The sequence below is a fragment of the Hemibagrus wyckioides genome, linkage group LG14 (genome assembly GCF_019097595.1).
Source record: "Hemibagrus wyckioides isolate EC202008001 linkage group LG14, SWU_Hwy_1.0, whole genome shotgun sequence".
Lineage (NCBI taxonomy): Eukaryota > Metazoa > Chordata > Actinopteri > Siluriformes > Bagridae > Hemibagrus > Hemibagrus wyckioides.
In genome coordinates, this window is record NC_080723.1 from 18693899 (window position 1) to 18714969 (window position 21071).

General features: G+C 36.9%; 5 non-coding genes across 5 annotated transcripts; all 5 read right to left on the reverse strand.

Annotated features, from left to right (window-relative positions):
- Positions 1 to 6108: 6108 nt before the first annotated feature.
- trnaa-agc (transfer RNA alanine (anticodon AGC)) lies at positions 6109 to 6181 on the reverse strand. Its single transcript has one exon. It is a non-coding gene; the product is annotated as a tRNA-Ala (tRNA).
- A 7380-nt stretch (positions 6182 to 13561) lies between these two features.
- Positions 13562 to 13634, reverse strand: trnaa-agc (transfer RNA alanine (anticodon AGC)). The gene has a single exon. It is a non-coding gene; the product is annotated as a tRNA-Ala (tRNA).
- A 1810-nt stretch (positions 13635 to 15444) lies between these two features.
- trnaa-agc (transfer RNA alanine (anticodon AGC)) lies at positions 15445 to 15517 on the reverse strand. Its single transcript has one exon. It is a non-coding gene; the product is annotated as a tRNA-Ala (tRNA).
- Positions 15518 to 16410: 893 nt separating this feature from the next.
- Positions 16411 to 16483, reverse strand: trnaa-agc (transfer RNA alanine (anticodon AGC)). The gene has a single exon. It is a non-coding gene; the product is annotated as a tRNA-Ala (tRNA).
- A 3203-nt stretch (positions 16484 to 19686) lies between these two features.
- Positions 19687 to 19759, reverse strand: trnaa-agc (transfer RNA alanine (anticodon AGC)). Its single transcript has one exon. It is a non-coding gene; the product is annotated as a tRNA-Ala (tRNA).
- Between the last annotated feature and the right edge of the window lie 1312 nt (positions 19760 to 21071).

The window sequence follows — 21071 nt, forward strand, 5'->3', positions numbered from 1 at the left end:
TAAGCTGCTTAGTATTTCATGACTACTTCAGCTATTCAGTATTCTAGAGCAATTTTAGCTGCCCAGATTTTTAGCACTAATTAAGCTGTTCCGAATTCTGTGACTACTTCAGCTGTTCTGTATCTGTTCAGTGTTCTATGATTTGTTCGCCTCTTCAGTGATCTAGAATTATTTTAGCTATCCAGTATGCTAGAATTATTTAAGCTGCTTAGTCTTCTATGACTATTTCAGCTGTTCAGTATTGTATTTTTATTTGAGCTCTAACGTGGTCAAGAACTTTTTTAGCGCTCCAGTATACTAAAACAATTTAATCTGTTCAGTATTAGAGAGCAATTTTAGCTGTTCAGTATTTGAGAATTATTAACTTTTTTGGCTTTTGAGTATTCTAGAACTATTTTAGCTCTTCAGTATTCTAGAACTATTTTAGCTGTCCAGATTTTTAGAACTAATTAAGCTGTTCCGAATTCTGTGACTACTTCAGCTGTTCTGTATCTGTTCAGTGTTCTATGATTTGTTCTTGCCTCTTCAATGCTCTAGAATTATTTTAACTACCCAATATTCTAGAATTATTAAACTGCTGAGTATTCTATGACTACTTCAGCTATTCAGTATTGTATTTTAGTTGTTCAGTATTCTAGAACTATTTGTGCTACTCAGTGTGCTATGACTACTTCAGCTGATCAGTATTCTAAAATGATTCAAGATGCTCAGTAATCTACGACTACCTCAGCTCTTCAGCATTCTAGAACACTTTTGGCTGTTCACTGTTCTAGAACAACTTTAGCTGTTCTGAATTCTTTGACTACTTAAGCTGTCCAGTATTCCAGCACAATTTTAGCTGTTCGGCATTCTAGAACTATTTTTAGCTGTTCGGCATTCTAGAACTATTTTAGCTGTTCAGCATTCTAGAATTATTTTAGCTGTTCAGTATTCTATGACCACTTCAGCTCTTCAGGATTTTAACAATTTAAGCTTATCAGTATTTCATGACTGTCGGTTATCCAGTACACTAGAGCAATTTCAGTGTTCTGGAACTTTTTTAGCTGTTTAGAATTCTACGACTATTTCAACTGCTCAGTATTCTAGAACTATTTTAGCTGTTCAGAATTCTACGACTAATTTAGCTGTTCAGTATTCTAGAACTAAGCTCAGTGTGATTTCTTCAGTTGTTCAGTGCTCTACAACTGCTCAGAGGCGTAATAACACAGCAGTAATGCTTAAGATATTCATCTTAAAAACATTTCAGCCATACCTGATCTTGATTTAGTGTGGATGTTTCTTTCAACTTTAGCTTTTACTCCCCTCCATGTTCAAAAGCAAATGTCTGCTTTAACTATGGAGCATCTACAGACACCTCAATTCATTTAAAAAAATAATCAACCATTATTTCTCAGCTGTCCAATCGCCAAAACTCACCTCAGTGTTCACCTGAAGGAGCCAACTCATTTGCAAACATAATGTCACTACTTTTTCACTGTGACTAAAAACAGAACTGGAGCTGACTCTTGATTCACAATGGAATCAGAAACACTTTTTTTATATACTGGGAATCTCTCATTCCTGCTCATCAGCGCAAAACGTGTGATAATGTGCAATAATAAATATATATATATATATATTTATAATATAATATATATATAATATAATAATAGTGTGATAAGAAAATCGGTACTTCTATTATTTTATTTCTCTAGTCATTTTTAATAACATTTATTATTTTATGGACGGACAAGGAAACTGTGCTTTTATTTCTGGAAATAAGTTTTAATGTTTTGCTCATGTGTTGTAAAGACGTACACACATTAGCACCCAAGCTAATTATCTAACCGCTTGAAGAAAGTTAGCAAAGGCATGTTAGGAAGCGGGACATTAACATCATTGGTGCTGGCTTGAAAATGATGATTGAGCCATTGTACTTTACTCAAAGTGTTATGTCATATAATGCTGCATGGATGTCACATGATCTGTGACCAAACTCAAAACTCTCCAATACAGTATTGCTGCATTTTAAAAAAAGCCTTTCTGATGATGATATTAATATCTACAAAAGATCATTTGTATAGTTTTTTGACTGACATAGATCATGATATCTCTGAAAAAAAGATTGTGGTCTAATTTATATCTATTTAAATTAAGTCATTTACATTTCTGGCATTTAGCAGAAAGCCTCATACAGAGCGGCTTACATTTTATGTAACTGCGCAATTGAGATCCTTGCTCAGGGGCCCAGCAGTGGCAGCTTGGTGGGCCTGGGATTCAAATTCTGATCAGTAGCCCAATGCTTTAACCACTAAGCTCCCACATCCCATGTCATCATTATTACATCGAAATGATATCATTTTATTGCTTAGTTCCATTTACACCTGAGTGAGTCTTTTTAAAATGATTTTACTTCCCCGGCTAGTTGTAGTGGCTCAGTGATGAAGGATTTGTGCTTTATGTGCTTTAAGCTTTGTGATGTCTTTGTACAACATCTTCAGTCATATCATCATCCAATCGAGCAAAACTTTGTAAAAATCTTACAGTACGTTAAATAAAATAGGTACATGTTACAGGTGATTACCCAGAATCTACCCTCGGTGTGTGTGTGTGTGTGTGTGAGAGAGAGAGAGGGAGAGACACACACACACACACACACACACACACAGAGAGAGTCATAAAGCCTGTCTGTAGATTCCATCACAAGTCGCCTATAGATTCACTGCTACACAAGATCTGGGATTAAAATAGCCACTTCAATCTGGCAACCCGCGCCCGAGAATCGCTGCCATCCCGAAAAACCGGCCGCCTGCTTCTGCCAGTGTGCCTCGGGCACTTTCTTCGCTACACCGAATAAGATGAGGCGATCAATTAAATGAACCAAAAGGATCGATTCGACTGAACGCAGCTGCTGTAGCCGCCGCAGGGTTTCATATTTATGGACCGAGTTTATTAAAATGAGGAAGCGGCGCGCGAGCGCGGCGGCCCGCGTGGGCGTGTGGCAGATTTCGGGGGTGTAACAGAAACGGACCGTGTCCGTGCTTTCCAAAACGCTGAGTTAAAAAAAACAGTATAAAACCCCAATCTGTCAGGACTGATGCGATACTTAAAGGTGCCGTTTGTCATTTTGCTTACAGCAATTACGATGAGTTCTGAGTGGATCTGGATTATTATTGATAATAATGGACTATAAATTGAATATCCATAAAAAGTGACAGATGGAGATTTGTCCACTGATGTATAAATAGGTTAGTAACATGATTTGCTTGAAACCCTTTTAAAATAGTCCTTCTCTGTCATCATTATTAACTGATTAACTGTAGGCAAACCGAAGATTCTCACCAAAGATTGATCACATATCGATCAGAGGAAGCTAAACCGAATCTTATTGCAGTTGTAGAATCGAAAGTTGATCACATATCGATCAGAGCAAGCTAAACCGAATCTTATTGCAGTTGTAGAATCGAAAGTTTATCACATATCGATCAGAGGAAGCTAAACCGAATCTTATTGCAGTTGTAGAATCGAAAGTTTGTCACATATCGATCAGAGGAAGCTAAACCGAATCTTATTGCAGTTGTAGAATCGAAAGTTTGTCACATATCGATCAGAGGAAGCTAAACCGAATCTTATTGCAGTTGTAGAATCGGATAACTTGGAATCGGATCATCAGTTGTACAACCAGTAGACAAAAGTGGTGCCATTAAGTACCAAACATACAGACTTGATCCCGGTAATTGAGTTGCTGAACTTCAATCTAAGTGTTTTTGTAATATACACAATATTCGAATGAATTACTCAGTTAATGAATGAATTTTCAAGCATTAATTGTTACCGCTTGTCGTTACTCAGTCATGTCAGTTGTTTATCTTGCCGTTTTGGAAGTAATTAATTTTATGTAGTTGAGCTTTCACAGGTTTTATATGAAGACCCCTGGACTGTAGTGGTGGAATGAAGCAAAAATGTTTTCTCTTTATGATCTATTTAAAGCACATCAAACTCTTCAGGCTTGTAGAACACAGTGATTATGACCCGCTGGTTCAGGAGCTGTGAACAATATATGGAACCCATAAACACAGGAAATGTTTCACAGCAGGTGGACAGAGAAGCGTTCCACCACCTCACGCTCCTGTTGGTGGGCGGAAAATCGCTTTACTTTGCTTCTCATTTGTATGAAGTAAAAGCACGGGTTCCAAAATTTTTGCTTGAAATGAGTGTTAAGCATGTACCGCTCAAAACAGTGCGTTTACTCCGAAAAGTATACTAAAATGACTGATCAGCAAAAATCCTAGACTTTGTACTGGATATTAAAGTCAAGGATCTTATATAGCTGTTGTTGTTGTTGACATTGTTGAAAAGTTGTAAGATTTAACTGTTATAATACTATAAGAATTTGCATACTGCCCCTGTTACTTGCCTTGATCTTGCCATGAATATAGACACTGATGCTGATATGGTGTTGAGAACAATCAATTAATCAATCTATAAATAAGTAAACCCAACCTTTGACAAAACTATGTAATTTAAAATTCTTGCTCTATAAGGACGGCTGTAACATCTGAATATTTTATTATGTCAGTAACATATGGACAGTTTAGCTGCCTGTAAAGTAAGTGACTAAAACCCGAAGAAAGATTCTTTGCAACGAAGTGCAAGATGGTTCCAGTGAGGACGGCTACCATTTTTGTTTATTTTAACCTTCTTTTTCACCACAGCTACCATCAGTTATGTCAGAAACGCTCTTATTTCTATTGGTTTGCTTTGACTTGTACAGATAATTCTATTTTTTTTATTGTAACTATATTTATTCTATTTTTATTCTATTTTCTTGTATTTTTTATTCTATTCTATTTTACTCTACTTCTTGTGTGACAGACAAAACAGTCAGGAAGCATTTCACTGCAGGTCATTCTGTGTATGGTTAAGTACAGAACAAATAAAATTTTAATTTCAATTTTGAACTTGAATTTTTTGGTCTAGTGCCATGATATGACCTGATGTGAAGCAGAGCAGCCAACTTGGTGTATGATTTTGGTGTATGTTCACGCAGAAGCACCAGTTTTGCCAAGAGCATTTTCTTTGACACACTCACTACATAGCTTAGGAACATCTTGGAAGATTTAAAAGCGACATCTTTTAGAGACAAAACATGCAATGCACGTCTGTCAGGTTTCCAAGTTAAACTGTAAAATCTTTAGCACTTTTATACACAGCTCTGTCTCTCAGGACTTTCTGCTGTTATCATGACTGTTATAAACTGGTTCAAAATGAAATCATTTAATTGTATTTTCTAATCTAGAAAATAGTTCCAAAAAATCCAGAAGAATCCTACACAAAACTTTTGGTATGTTTGAAGGTGACATGAGAGGTTTTAAAAATTTACACTGACTGTAAAAAGAATGAATGAGAAAATACAGTATATAGTGAGTTTCTCTTGAGACCCCATTTGAAAAATGAGTCACCCCTTATTTGGGAACCTCTGAGTTACAGTCTGACCAACACTATAAATGTCATGTTTAAAGATGAGCTTAAAAGTGTGTGTGTGTGTGTGTGTGTGTGTGTTAAGGATGCTAATTGCTGTAGAATTGTATTGTGGAAATCCTGATTCCAAGTGTCTGTTGTGGAGTATTTGTTTGTTACATATAATTAAATATCATTAATTTAAAAATACATTTAATTAATTTGAACAATTATAGGCTAAATGCTAAAGCTAAAACTGTGTATGGTATGATGTCTGTTTATCGTCTTTTCATATATTTATTGTCATCTGTTTGTCTTTCTATTTCCACCTTTGTATTCATTCTGATGTTAATTTGTTTATGTATTTATTATGATGTCACCTACTTCTCTAGCTCTTTATTTATTTCATTGTTTCTTTTAAATATTGAAATTAAATAGTCTTTCTTTAGCTCTCTGTGTGTGTGTGTGTGTGTGTGTGTACATATTAAATGTGTACATATTAAATGTTAAGAAAGGATACATGGCATCACAATTAATGGATAAACACAGTGAAATCACAGTAATAAATATATCTATGTAGATGATACTGATAATATTTTGTTCCTGAACCGTTATGGTAAAAACACAAAATAAAACGTTCACATTTTTTTATGAATGAAAAATGCCAGTTGGAGGATGCGGGCATCGATCCCGCTACCTCTCGCATGCTAAGCGAGCGCTCTACCATTTGAGCTAATCCCCCTCGTAAGTAGCTAGGGGAAGGTGGATTATAAAAAGTATTAGTATACGATTGATTACGATTAAGTGTATATCACGATATGGAATATTGCAGATAAACGTGTTATAATTAGAAGTTCTACATGTTGTGGTTTTTGTATGAGAGTTCTCTTTGAGTTAAAAACGCAAGGGACCGTTGTGTGTTTCATACACAGGGCAATGTCGGCATCTAGTGGCCACACACACACACACACACACACACACACACACACACATTCATTTACTGTGTAAATGCACAGTTTACAGCTACAGTACTCAGGACATTGTATATAAATATGAGTGTGATGAGGGTCCATATAGCCGTGTATATCTTGTGATTTTCTTTTCAGCTGTACTGACAATGTACAGTAAAACTAAATAGAAAATGCAAAGATTAATCATTAGCTGGATATAATTTCACAAAAACCTTTATTAGGAACACTACACCAATCTTGGATACTCCCAAAACAGCCTCATTTACGTGGAAACATTTCTTTGGTTGCAACCCAGCAAACACATAACGTTCCCCTAACGTTAGCATATGGTTCCCGTTTGAACCAAATAATAACATTTTAGGAACGTTCTCTATTGTTTTTTTTTTTCATTTGTAACCAAAAATAACCTTCCCAGAACGTTGCAGGAAGGGTTTTTTTGTTACAACCTCATGAGAACCTATACAGAACGTTCTCTAATGGTTATTTTTAGGTTTTATTTTTATAACCTTCCCAGAACGTTGCAGGAAGGTTTTTTTTTTTTTGTTACAACCTAAAGAAAACCTAAATTAGATTTAAATCGGTCCTACATGCTACATGTTATTACCTGGAAAAAATCAGTTCATATTTTGTTTTAATGAAGATCCATTGTATGTATTTTTTTTAAGAGACTGTGATAGAATCATCTAGGTACATTGCAATTTAGAGACTGCAACTAATTTTGACACATGCCACGTTATTACCTTGATGTATTCATTCATCGAGAACTCAAAGCACTTGGTGTACATCTCCTCTTCAGCTTTCCTGCTTTCCATGGGGATTAACTCAAACGGAAGAGCCCTCGCTTCGCATAAGAGTGGTAGCAGGGTTGATGCCCGCATCCTCCTGCACATCACTGGCTTCTTAATATAATTTACATTCTACCTCTTTGTTCACGCAAGTGTCTAAACAACCAATCATTTAGCAACAATGCCATGTGTAAAATCTGCAGATTCAGTACAGCAGGTTTGAGTATTTCTATAACTATATCTGCTAGGATTTTCACATGAAACAATCTCTGGAGTTTACTGCAATAAAGAAAATATCTATTGAGCAGGAGCTTTGTGGAAGGAGATGCCTCATACCCTTTACCCAGTGGGTAAAGACAATATATAACTGTGCATGTGACAGGTAAAATGTTGAATCTTTCATCTTATCGAAATACACAAATCAGCCTGTCTAAGCGCCAACAAACGATTTCTACGAAAAGTCTACCAACAAACTCTATTAGATTACATTTTTTTGAAGAAGACCGGTTTCTTAATTTTTTCTTTTGTTAATAGCCTACTATGATTGTGTCATCTAAGTACATTGCAATTTCTTCTTTCATTTCTATTAAGTTTCAACAGGATGGTGCTTCATATTCTTTTCAACTCATTACATGCTTTTAATAATTTAAAGTTTCTTTCAGACTTATTCACTGCACTTTCCCATTAAACACTTACACATTAAACATTCTGTAAATATCTACTGGATAGCATAAAGTAAAGGTCTTGTTTTTTAAACTGGACAAGTTGGCACTTCAAATCCTTTTCAACTCATGAGACACTTTTAATGATTTTTTTCTTCTCATTATAGACTACTGTGGTAGCAAATCTAGGTTCATTGCAATTTAGGGACTGTAACGTACAGAGAAAGCATCAATCCCGTGAACTCTCGCATGCTAAGCGAGCGCTCTACCATTTGAGCTAATCCCCCTTGTCAAAAGACAGAAAGTGCGCCACTCTGAGCACGGGAGGTGAATGACAGCTGCCTGTTTGGTAAAATGTCTTTGCAGAATTAGTTTATCCAGAACAACGTACAAAAGTGCTACGAAGTCTCCATCAATGAATACATCAGTACTATTGGTTCAGTACCATCAGAACCGATAATAGCAAATTATTATGCATTATTTCAACGTGGTTGTAAATCTGCCCCACATGCTGTTATTACCTGGAACAAATCAGTTCATAATATATTGTTTAAAGAAGTCCATTTCTTTGCGTAATTTGAAGTTTCTTTCAGACTCATTCACTGCACTTACCCATTAAAAATGATTGGATCATAGCTAGCTAGCTAGCTAGCTAGATAGATAGATAGATAGATATTTTATTGATCCCAGAGGAAATTCAAGCATCCAGAAGCAATTTCTGTAAATATCCACTGGATAGCATAAAGTTAAGGTCTTGTTTTTTGACCTGGACAAATCAGCCTTAAGTTAAAAGCAACTTACTTGTGACTTGCGCAACAATCATCTCTAGTATTCCATGAATACGAATTCATCAAGCTCTTTACTAGAGTACGATGCTAAAACTGGGAAGGACCGTCAAACAACGGTCTCATTTCTTCATGGCCTGGATTCCGCAACATAGAAACATTTCTGTCGATGTAAACCTATTCCACATAATGTTATTACTAGGAAGAAGAAATCATTTTCATGAAATTTTCTCTGAAGGAGAGCTTTCATATGTATTTTTTGTACATATAAGTACATATATTATCAATACCTGTTTATAGATGTTTCTATGGTAGTAATCTAAGTCTGCTGCAATTTAGGGACTGCAATTTACAGTGAAAACAGGTAGCATACTGGAGGATGCGGGCGTCGATCCCGCTACCTCTCGCATGCTAAGCAAGCGCTCTACCATTTGAGCTAATCCCCCATATCAGAAGCCAGAAAGTGCGCCACTCTGAGCACGGGAGGTGAATGACAGCTGCCTGTTTGGTAAAATGTCTTTGCAGAATTAGTTTATCCAGAACAACATACAAAAGTGCTACGAAGTCTCCATCAATGAATACATCAGTACTATTGGTTCAGTACCATCAGAACCAATAATAGCAAATTATTATGCATTATTTCAACGTGGTTGTAAATCTGCCCCACATGCTGTTATTACCTTGAACAAATCAGTTCATAATATATTGTTTAAAGAAGTCCATTTCTTTGCGTAATTTGAAGTTTCTTTCAGACTCATTCACTGCACTTACCCATTAAACATGATTGGATCATAGCTAGCTAGCTAGCTAGATAGCTAGATAGATAGATAGATAGATATTTTATTGATCCCAGAGGAAATTCAAGCATCCAGAAGCAATTTCTGTAAATATCTACTGGATAGCATAACGTTAAGGTCTTGTTTTTTGACCTAGACAAATCAGCCTTAAGTTAAATGCAACTTACTTTTGACTTGCGCAACAATCATCTCTAGTATTCCATGAATACGAATTCATCAAGCTCTTTACTAGAGTACGATGCTAAAACTGGGAAGGACCGTCAAACAACGGTCTCATTTCTTCATGGCCTGGATTCCGCAACATAGAAACATTTCTGTCGATGTAAACCTATTCCACATAATGTTATTACTAATTTATTTGAAGTTTCTTTCAGACTCATTCACTGCACTTACCCATTAACAATGTTTGGATCATAGCTAGCTAGCTAGCTAGCTAGCTAGCTAGATAGATAGATAGATATTTTATTGATCCCAGAGGAAATTCAAGCATCCAGAAGCAATTTCTGTAAATATCCACTGGATAGCATAACGTTAAGGTCTTGTTTTTTGACCTGGACAAATCAGCCTTAAGTTAAAAGCAACTTACTTGTGACTTGCGCAACAATCATCTGTAGTATTCCATGAATACGAATTCATCAAGCTCTTTACTAGAATACGATGCTAAAACTGGGAAGGACCGTCAAACAACGGTCTCATTTCTTCATGGCCTGGATTCCGCAACATAGAAACATTTCTGTCGATGTAAACCTATTCCACATAATGTTATTGCTAGGAAGAAGAAATCATTTTCATGAAATTTTCTCTGAAGGAGAGCTTTCATATGTATTTTTTGTACATATAACTACATAAATTATCTATACCTGTTTATAGACAGTTTCTAGGGTAGTAATCTAAGTCCATTGCAATTTAGGGACTGCAACTTACAGTGAAAACCGGTAGCATACTGGAGGATGCGGGCATTGATCCCGCTACTTCTCGCATGCAAAGCGAGCGCTCTACCATTTGAGCTAATCCCCCACGTCAAGAAACAGAAAGTGCGCCACTCTGAGCACGGGAGGTGAATGACAGCTGCCTGTTTGGTAAAATGTCTTTGCAGAATTAGTTTATCCAGAACAACGTACAAAAGTGCTACGAAGTCTCCATCAATGAATACATCAGTACTATTGGTTCAGTACCATCAGAACCAATAATAGTAAATTATTATGCATTATTTCAACGTGGTTGTAAATCTGCCCCACATGCTGTTATTACCTGGAACAAATCAGTTCATAATATATTGTTTAAAGAAGTCCATTTCTTTGCGTAATTTGAAGTTTCTTTCAGACTCATTCACTGCACTTACCCATTAAAAATGATTGGATCATAGCTAGCTAGCTAGCTAACTAGCTAGCTAGCTAGCTAGATAGATAGATAGATAGATAGATAGATATTTTATTGATCCCAGAGGAAATTCAAGCATCCAGAAGCAATTTCTGTAAATATCCACTGGATAGCATAAAGTTAAGGTCTTGTTTTTTGACCTGGACAAATCAGCCTTAAGTTAAAAGCAACTTACTTGTGACTTGCGCAACAATCATCTCTAGTATTCCATGAATACGAATTCATCAAGCTCTTTACTAGAATACGATGCTAAAACTGGGAAGGACCGTCAAACAACGGTCTCATTTCTTCATGGCCTGGATTCCGCAACATAGAAACATTTCTGTCGATGTAAACCTATTCCACATAATGTTATTACTAGGAAGAAGAAATCATTTTCATGAAATTTTCTCTGAAGGAGAGCTTTCATATGTATTTTTTGTACATATAACTACATATATTATCTATACCTGTTTATAGACAGTTTCTATGGTAGTAATCTAAGTCTGTTGCTATTTAGGGACTGCAACTTACAGTGAAAACCGGTAGCATACTGGAGGATGCGGGCATCGATCCCGCTACTTCTCGCATGCAAAGCGAGCGCTCTACCATTTGAGCTAATCCCCCACATCAAGAAGCAGAAAGTGCGCCACTCTGAGCACGGGAGGTGAATGACAGCTGCCTGTTTGGTAAAATGTCTTTGCAGAATTAGTTTATCCAGAACAACGTACAAAAGTGCTACGAAGTCTCCATCAATGAATACATCAGTACTATTGGTTCAGTACCATCAGAACCAATAATAGCAAATTATTATGCATTATTTCAACGTGGTTGTAAATCTGCCCCACATGCTGTTATTACCTGGAACAAATCAGTTCATAATATATTGTTTAAAGAAGTCCATTTCTTTGCGTAATTTGAAGTTTCTTTCAGACTCATTCACTGCACTTACCCATTAAACATGATTGGATCATAGCTAGCTAGCTAGCTAGCTAGATAGATAGATAGATAGATAGATAGATATTTTATTGATCCCAGAGGAAATTCAAGCATCCAGAAGCAATTTCTGTAAATATCTACTGGATAGCATAACGTTAAGGTCTTGTTTTTTGACCTGGACAAATCAGCCTTAAGTTAAAAGCAACTTACTTGTGACTTGCGCAACAATCATCTCTAGTATTCCATGAATACGAATTCATCAAGCTCTTTACTAGAGTACGATGCTAAAACTGGAAAGGACCGTCAAACAACGGTCTCATTTCTTCATGGCCTGGATTCCGCAACATAGAAACATTTCTGTCGATGTAAACCTATTCCACATAATGTTATTACTAGGAAGAAGAAATCATTTTCATGAAATTTTCTCTGAAGGAGAGCTTTCATATGTATTTTTTGTACATATAACTACATATATTATCTATACCTGTTTCTATGGTAGTAATCTAAGTCTGCTGCAATTTAGGGACTGCAACTTACAGCGAAAACAGGTAGCTTACTGGAGAATGCGGGCGTCGATCGCGCTATCTCTCGCATGCTAAGCGAGCGCTCTACCATTTGAGCTAATCCCCCATATCAGAAGACAGAAAGTGCGCCACTCTGAGCACGGGAGGTGAATGACAGCTGCCTGTTTGGTAAAATGTCTTTGCAGAATTAGTTTATCCAGAACAACGTACAAAAGTGCTACGAAGTCTTCATCAATGAATACATCAGTACTATTGGTTCAGTACCATCAGAACCAATAATAGCAAATTATTATGCATTATTTCAACGTGGTTGTAAATCTGCCCCACATGCTGTTATTACCTGGAACAAATCAGTTCATAATATATTGTTTAAAGAAGTCCATTTCTTTGCGTAATTTGAAGTTTCTTTCAGACTCATACCTCTCGCATGCTAAGCGAGCGCTCTACCATTTGAGCTAATCCCCCATATCAGAAGTCGGAAAGTGCGCCACTCTGAGCACGGGAGGTGAATGACAGCTGCCTATTTGGTAAAATGTCTTTGCAGAATTTGTTTATCCAGAACAACGTACAAAAGTGCTACGAAGTCTCCATCAATGAATACATCAGTACTATTGGTTCAGTACCATCAGAACCAATAATAGCAAATTATTATGCATTACTTCAACGTGGTTGTAAATCTGCCCCACATGCTGTTATTACCTGGAACAAATCAGTTCATAATATATTGTTTAAAGAAGTCCATTTCTTTGCGTAATTTGAAGTTTCTTTCAGACTCATTCACTGCACTTACCCATTAACAATGTTTGGATCATAGCTAGCTAGCTAGATAGCTAGATAGATATTTTATTGATCCCAGAGGAAATTCAAGCATCCAGAAGCAATTTCTGTAAATATCCACTGGATAGCATAACGTTAAGGTCTTGTTTTTTGACCTGGACAAATCAGCCTTAAGTTAAAAGCAACTTACTTGTGACTTGCGCAACAATCATCTCTAGTATTCCATGAATACGAATTCATCAAGCTCTTTACTAGAGTACGATGCTAAAACTGGGAAGGACCGTCAAACAACGGTCTCATTTCTTCATGGCCTGGATTCCGCAACATAGAAACATTTCTGTCGATGTAAACCTATTCCACATAATGTTATTACTAGGAAGAAGAAATTTTCTCTGAAGGAGAGCTTTCATATGTATTTTTTGTACATATAACTACACATATTATCTATACCTGTTTCTATGGTAGTAATCTAAGTCTGCTGCAATTTAGGGACTGCAACTTACAGTGAAAACAGGTAGCATACTGGAGGATGCGGGCGTCGATCCCGCTACCTCTCGCATGCTAAGCGAGCGCTCTACCATTTGAGCTAATCCCCCATATCAGAAGACAGAAAGTGCGCCACTCTGAGCACGGGAGGTGAATGACAGTTGCCTGTTTGGTAAAATGTCTTTGCAGAATTAGTTTATCCAGAACAACGTACAAAAGTGCTACGAAGTCTCCATCAATGAATACATCAGTACTATTGGTTCAGTACCATCAGAACCAATAATAGCAAATTATTATGCATTATTTCAACGTTGTTGTAAATCTGCCCCACATGCTGTTATTACCTGGAACAAATCAGTTCATAATATATTGTTTAAAGAAGTCCATTTCTTTGCGTAATTTGAAGTTTCTTTCAGACTCATTCACTGCACTTACCCATTAAAAATGATTGGATCATAGCTAGCTAGCTAGCTAGCTAGATAGATAGATAGATAGATATTTTATTGATCCCAGAGGAAATTCAAGCATCCAGAAGCAATTTCTGTAAATATCCACTGGATAGCATAAAGTTAAGGTCTTGTTTTTTGACCTGGACAAATCAGCCTTAAGTTAAAAGCAACTTACTTGTGACTTGCGCAACAATCATCTCTAGTATTCCATGAATACGAATTCATCAAGCTCTTTACTAGAGTACGATGCTAAAACTGGGAAGGACCGTCAAACAACGGTCTCATTTCTTCATGGCCTGGATTCCGCAACATAGAAACATTTCTGTCGATGTAAACCTATTCCACATAATGTTATTACTAGGAAGAAGAAATCATTTTCATGAAATTTTCTCTGAAGGAGAGCTTTCATATGTATTTTTTGTACATATAACTACACATATTATCTATACCTGTTTATAGATGTTTCTATGGTAGTAATCTAAGTCCGTTGCAATTTAGGGACTGCAACTTACAGTGAAAACCGGTAGCATACTGGAGGATGCGGGCATCGATCCCGCTACTTCTCGCATGCAAAGCGAGCGCTCTACCATTTGAGCTAATCCCCCACGTCAAGAAGCAGAAAGTGCGCCACTCTGAGCACGGGAGGTGAATGACAGCTGCCTGTTTGGTAAAATGTCTTTGCAGAATTAGTTTATCCAGAACAACGTACAAAAGTGCTACGAAGTCTCCATCAATGAATACATCAGTACTATTGGTTCAGTACCATCAGAACCAATAATAGCAAATTATTATGCATTATTTCAACGTGGTTGTAAATCTGCCCCACATGCTGTTATTACCTGGAACAAATCAGTTCATAATATATTGTTTAAAGAAGTCCATTTCTTTGCGTAATTTGAAGTTTCTTTCAGACTCATTCACTGCACTTACCCATTAAAAATGATTGGATCATAGATAGATAGATAGATAGATAGATAGATAGATAGATAGATAGATATTTTATTGATCCCAGAGGAAATTCAAGCATCCAGAAGCAATTTCTGTAAATATCCACTGGATAGCATAACGTTAAGGTCTTGTTTTTTGACCTGGACAAATCAGCCTTAAGTTAAAAGCAACTTACTTGTGACTTGCGCAACAATCATCTCTAGTATTCCATGAATACGAATTCATCAAGCTCTTTACTAGAATACGATGCTAAAACTGGGAAGGACCGTCAAACAACGGTCTCATTTCTTCATGGCCTGGATTCCGCAACATAGAAACATTTCTGTCGATGTAAACCTATTCCACATAATGTTATTACTAGGAAGAAGAAATCATTTTCATGAAATTTTCTCTGAAGGAGAGCTTTCATATGTATTTTTTGTACATATATTATCTATACCTGTTTATAGACAGTTTCTAGGGTAGTAATCTAAGTCTGATGCAATTTAGGGACTGCAACTTACAGTGAAAACAGGTAGCATACTGGAGGATGCGGGCGTCGATCCCGCTACCTCTCGCATGCTAAGCGAGCGCTCTACCATTTGAGCTAATCCCCCATATCAGAAGTGGGAAAGTGCGCCACTCTGAGCACGGGAGGTGAATGACAGCTGCCTGTTTGGTAAAATGTCTTTGCAGAATTTGTTTATCCAGAACAACGTACAAAAGTGCTACGAAGTCTCCATCAATGAATACATCAGTACTATTGGTTCAGTACCATCAGAACCAATAATAGCAAATTATTATGCATTACTTCAACGTGGTTGTAAATCTGCCCCACATGCTGTTATTACCTGGAACAAATCAGTTCATAATATATTGTTTAAAGAAGTCCATTTCTTTGCGTAATTTGAAGTTTCTTTCAGACTCATTCACTGCACTTACCCATTAACAATGTTTGGATCATAGCTAGCTAGCTAATTAGCTAGATAGATAGATAGATAGATAGATAGATAGATAGATAGATAGATAGATAGATATTTTATTGATCCCAGAGGAAATTCAAGCATCCAGAAGCAATTTCTGTAAATATCCACTGGATAGCATAGCGTTAAGGTCTTGTTTTTTGACCTGGACAAATCAGCCTTAAGTTAAAAGCAACTTACTTGTGACTTGCGCAACAATCATCTCTAGTATTCCATGAATACGAATTCATCAAGCTCTTTACTAGAATACGATGCTAAAACTGGGAAGGACCGTCAAACAACGGTCTCATTTCTTCATGGCCTGGATTCCGCAACATAGAAACATTTCTGTCGATGTAAACCTATTCCACATAATGTTATTACTAGGAAGAAGAAATCATTTTCATGAAATTTTCTCTGAAGGAGAGCTTTCATATGTATTTTTTGTACATATATTATCTATACCTGTTTATAGATGTTTCTATGGTAGTAATCTAAGCCCGTTGCAATTTAGGGACTGCAACTTACAGTGAAAACAGGTAGCATACTGGAGGATGCGGGCGTCGATCCCGCTACCTCTCGCATGCTAAGCGAGCGCTCTACCATTTGAGCTAATCCCCCATATCAGAAGTGGGAAAGTGCGCCACTCTGAGCACGGGAGGTGAATGACAGCTGCCTGTTTGGTAAAATGTCTTTGCAGAATTAGTTTATCCAGAACAACGTACAAAAGTGCTACGAAGTCTCCATCAATGAATACATCAGTACTATTGGTTCAGTACCATCAGAACCAATAATAGCAAATTATTATGCATTATTTCAACGTGGTTGTAAATCTGCCCCACATGCTGTTATTACCTGGAACAAATCAGTTCATAATATATTGTTTAAAGAAGTCCATTTCTTTGCGTAATTTGAAGTTTCTTTCAGACTCATTCACTGCACTTACCCATTAAACATGATTGGATCAAAGCTAGCTAGCTAGCTAGCTAGATAGATAGATAGATAGATATTTTATTGATCCCAGAGGAAATTCAAGCATCCAGAAGCAATTTCTGTAAATATCCACTGGATAGCATAACGTTAAGGTCTTGTTTTTTGACCTGGACAAATCAGCCTTAAGTTAAAAGCAACTTACTTGTGACTTGCGCAACAATCATCTCTAGTATTCCATGAATACGAATTCATCAAGCTCTTTACTAGAGTACGATGCTAAAACTGGGAAGGACCGTCAAACAACGGTCTCATTTCTTCATGGCCTGGATTCCGCAACATAGAAACATTTCTGTCGATGTAAACCTATTCCACATAATGTTATTACTAATTTATTTGAAGTTTCTTTCAGACTCATTCACTGCACTTACCCATTAACAATGTTTGGATCATAGCTAGCTAGCTAGCTAGCTAGCTAGCTAGATAGATAGATAGATATTTTATTGATCCCAGAGGAAATTCAAGCATCCAGAAGCAATTTCTGTAAATATCCACTGGATAGCATAACGTTAAGGTCTTGTTTTTTGACCTGGACAAATCAGCCTTAAGTTAAAAGCAACTTACTTGTGACTTGCGCAACAATCATCTGTAGTATTCCATGAATACGAATTCATCAAGCTCTTTACTAGAATACGATGCTAAAACTGGAAAGGACCGTCAAACAACGGTCTCATTTCTTCATGGCCTGGATTCCGCAACATAGAAACATTTCTGTCGATGTAAACCTATTCCACATAATGTTATTGCTAGGAAGAAGAAATCATTTTCATGAAATTTTCTCTGAAGGAGAGCTTTCATATGTATTTTTTGTACATATAACTACATAAATTATCTATACCTGTTTCTAGGGTAGTAATCTAAGTCCATTGCAATTTAGGGACTGCAACTTACAGTGAAAACCAGTAGCATACTGGAGGATGCGGGCATCGATCGCGCTACTCTCTCGCATGCAAAGCGAGCGCTCTACCATTTGAGCTAATCCCCCACGTCAAGAAACAGAAAGTGCGCCACTCTGAGCACGGGAGGTGAATGACAGCTGCCTGTTTGGTAAAATGTCTTTGCAGAATTAGTTTATCCAGAACAACGTACAAAAGTGCTACGAAGTCTCCATCAATGAATACATCAGTACTATTGGTTCAGTACCATCAGAACCAATAATAGCAAATTATTATGCATTATTTCAACGTGGTTGTAAATCTGCCCCACATGCTGTTATTACCTGGAACAAATCAGTTCATAATATATTGTTTAAAGAAGTCCATTTCTTTGCGTAATTTGAAGTTTCTTTCAGACTCATTCACTGCACTTACCCATTAAAAATGATTGGATCATAGCTAGCTAGCTAGCTAACTAGCTAGATAGATAGATAGATAGATATTTTATTGATCCCAGAGGAAATTCAAGCATCCAGAAGCAATTTCTGTAAATATCCACTGGATAGCATAAAGTTAAGGTCTTGTTTTTTGACCTGGACAAATCAGCCTTAAGTTAAAAGCAACTTACTTGTGACTTGCGCAACAATCATCTCTAGTATTCCATGAATACGAATTCATCAAGCTCTTTACTAGAATACGATGCTAAAACTGGGAAGGACCGTCAAACAACGGTCTCATTTCTTCATGGCCTGGATTCCGCAACATAGAAACATTTCTGTCGATGTAAACCTATTCCACATAATGTTATTACTAGGAAGAAGAAATCATTTTCATGAAATTTTCTCTGAAGGAGAGCTTTCATATGTATTTTTTGTACATATATTATCTATACCTGTTTATAGATGTTTCTATGGTAGTAATCTAAGTCCGTTGCAATTTAGGGACTGCAACTTACAATGAAAATAGGTAGCATACTGGAGGATGCGGGCGTCGATCTCGCTACCTCTCGCATGCTAAGCGAGCGCTCTACCATTTGAGCTAATCCCCAACATTAGAAGTCAGAAAGTGCGCCACTCTGAGCACGGGAGGTGAATGACAGCTGCCTGTTTGGTAAAATGTCTTTGCAGAATTAGTTTATCCAGAACAACGTACAAAAGTGCTACGAAGTCTCCATCAATGAATACATCAGTACTATTGGTTCAGTACCATCAGAACCAATAATAGCAAATTATTATGCATTATTTCAACGTGGTTGTAAATCTGCCCCACATGCTGTTATTACCTGGAACAAATCAGTTCATAATATATTGTTTAAAGAAGTCCATTTCTTTGCGTAATTTGAAGTTTCTTTCAGACTCATTCACTGCACTTACCCATTAAACATGATTGGATCATAGCTAGCTAGCTAGCTAGCTAGCTAGCTAGCTAGATAGATAGATAGATAGATAGATAGATAGATAGATAGATAGATAGATATTTTATTGATCTCAGAGGAAATTCAAGCATCCAGAAGCAATTTCTGTAAATATCTACTGGATAGCATAACGTTAAGGTCTTGTTTTTTGACCTGGACAAATCAGCCTTAAGTTAAAAGCAACTTACTTGTGACTTGCGCAACAATCATCTCTAGTATTCCATGAATACGAATTCATCAAGCTCTTTACTAGAGTACGATGCTAAAACTGGAAAGGACCGTCAAACAACGGTCTCATTTCTTCATGGCCTGGATTCCGCAACATAGAAACATTTCTGTCGATGTAAACCTATTCCACATAATGTTATTACTAGGAAGAAGAAATCATTTTCATGAAATTTTCTCTGAAGGAGAGCTTTCATATGTATTTTTTGTACATATAGCTACATATATTATCTATACCTGTTTATAGATGTTTCTAGGGTAGTAATCTAAGTCCGTTGCAATTTAGGGAATGCAACTTACAGTGAAAACAGGCAGCATACTGGAGGATGCGGGTGTCGATCCCGCTACCTCTCGCATGCTAAGCGAGCGCTCTACCATTTGAGCTAATCCCCCATGTCGGAAGTCAGAAAGTGCGCCACTCTGAGCACGGGAGGTGAATGACAGCTGCCTGTTTGGTAAAATGTCTTTGCAGAATTTGTTTATCCAGAACAACGTACAAAAGTGCTACGAAGTCTCCATCAATGAATACATCAGTACTATTGGTTCAGTACCATCAGAACCAATAATAGCAAATTATTATGCATTACTTCAACGTGGTTGTAAATCTGCCCCACATGCTGTTATTACCTGGAACAAATCAGTTCATAATATATTGTTTAAAGAAGTCCATTTCTTTGCGTAATTTGAAGTTTCTTTCAGACTCATTCACTGCGCTTACCCATTAACAATGATTGGATCATAGCTAGCTAGCTAGCTAGCTAGATAGCTAGATAGATAGATAGATAGATATTTTATTGATCCCAGAGGAAATTCAAGCATCCAGAAGCAATTTCTGTAAATATCCACTGGATAGCATAAAGTTAAGGTCTTGTTTTTTGACCTGGACAAATCAGCCTTAAGTTAAAAGCAACTTACTTGTGACTTGCGCAACAATCATCTCTAGTATTCCATGAATACGAATTCATCAAGCTCTTTACTAGAGTACGATGCTAAAACTGGGAAGGACCGTCAAACAACGGTCTCATTTCTTCATGGCCTGGATTCCGCAACATAGAAACATTTCTGTCGATGTATACCTATTCCACATAATGTTATTACTAGGAAGAAGAAATCATTTTCATGAAATTTTCTCTGAAGGAGAGCTTTCATATGTATTTTTTGTACATATAACTACACATATTATTTATACCTGTTTCTATGGTAGTAATCTAAGTCCGTTGCAATTTAGGGACTGCAACTTACAGTGAAAACCGGTAGCATACTGGAGGATGCGGGCATCGATCCCGCTACTTCTAGCATGCAAAGCGAGCGCTCTACCATTTGAGCTAATCCCCCACGTCAAGAAGCAGAAAGTGCGCCACTCTGAGCACGGGAGGTGAATGACAGCTGCCTGTTTGGTAAAATGTCTTTGCAGAATTAGTTTATCCAGAACAACATACAAAAGTGCTACGAAGTCTCCATCAATGAATACATCAGTACTATTGGTTCAGTACCATCAGAACCAATAATAGCAAATTATTATGCATTATTTCAACGTGGTTGTAAATCTGCCCCACATGCTGTTATTACCTGGAACAAATCAGTTCATAATATATTGTTTAAAGAAGTCCATTTCTTTGCGTAATTTGAAGTTTCTTTCAGACTCATTCACTGCACTTACCCATTAAACATGATTGGATCATAGCTAGCTAGCTAGCTAGATAGA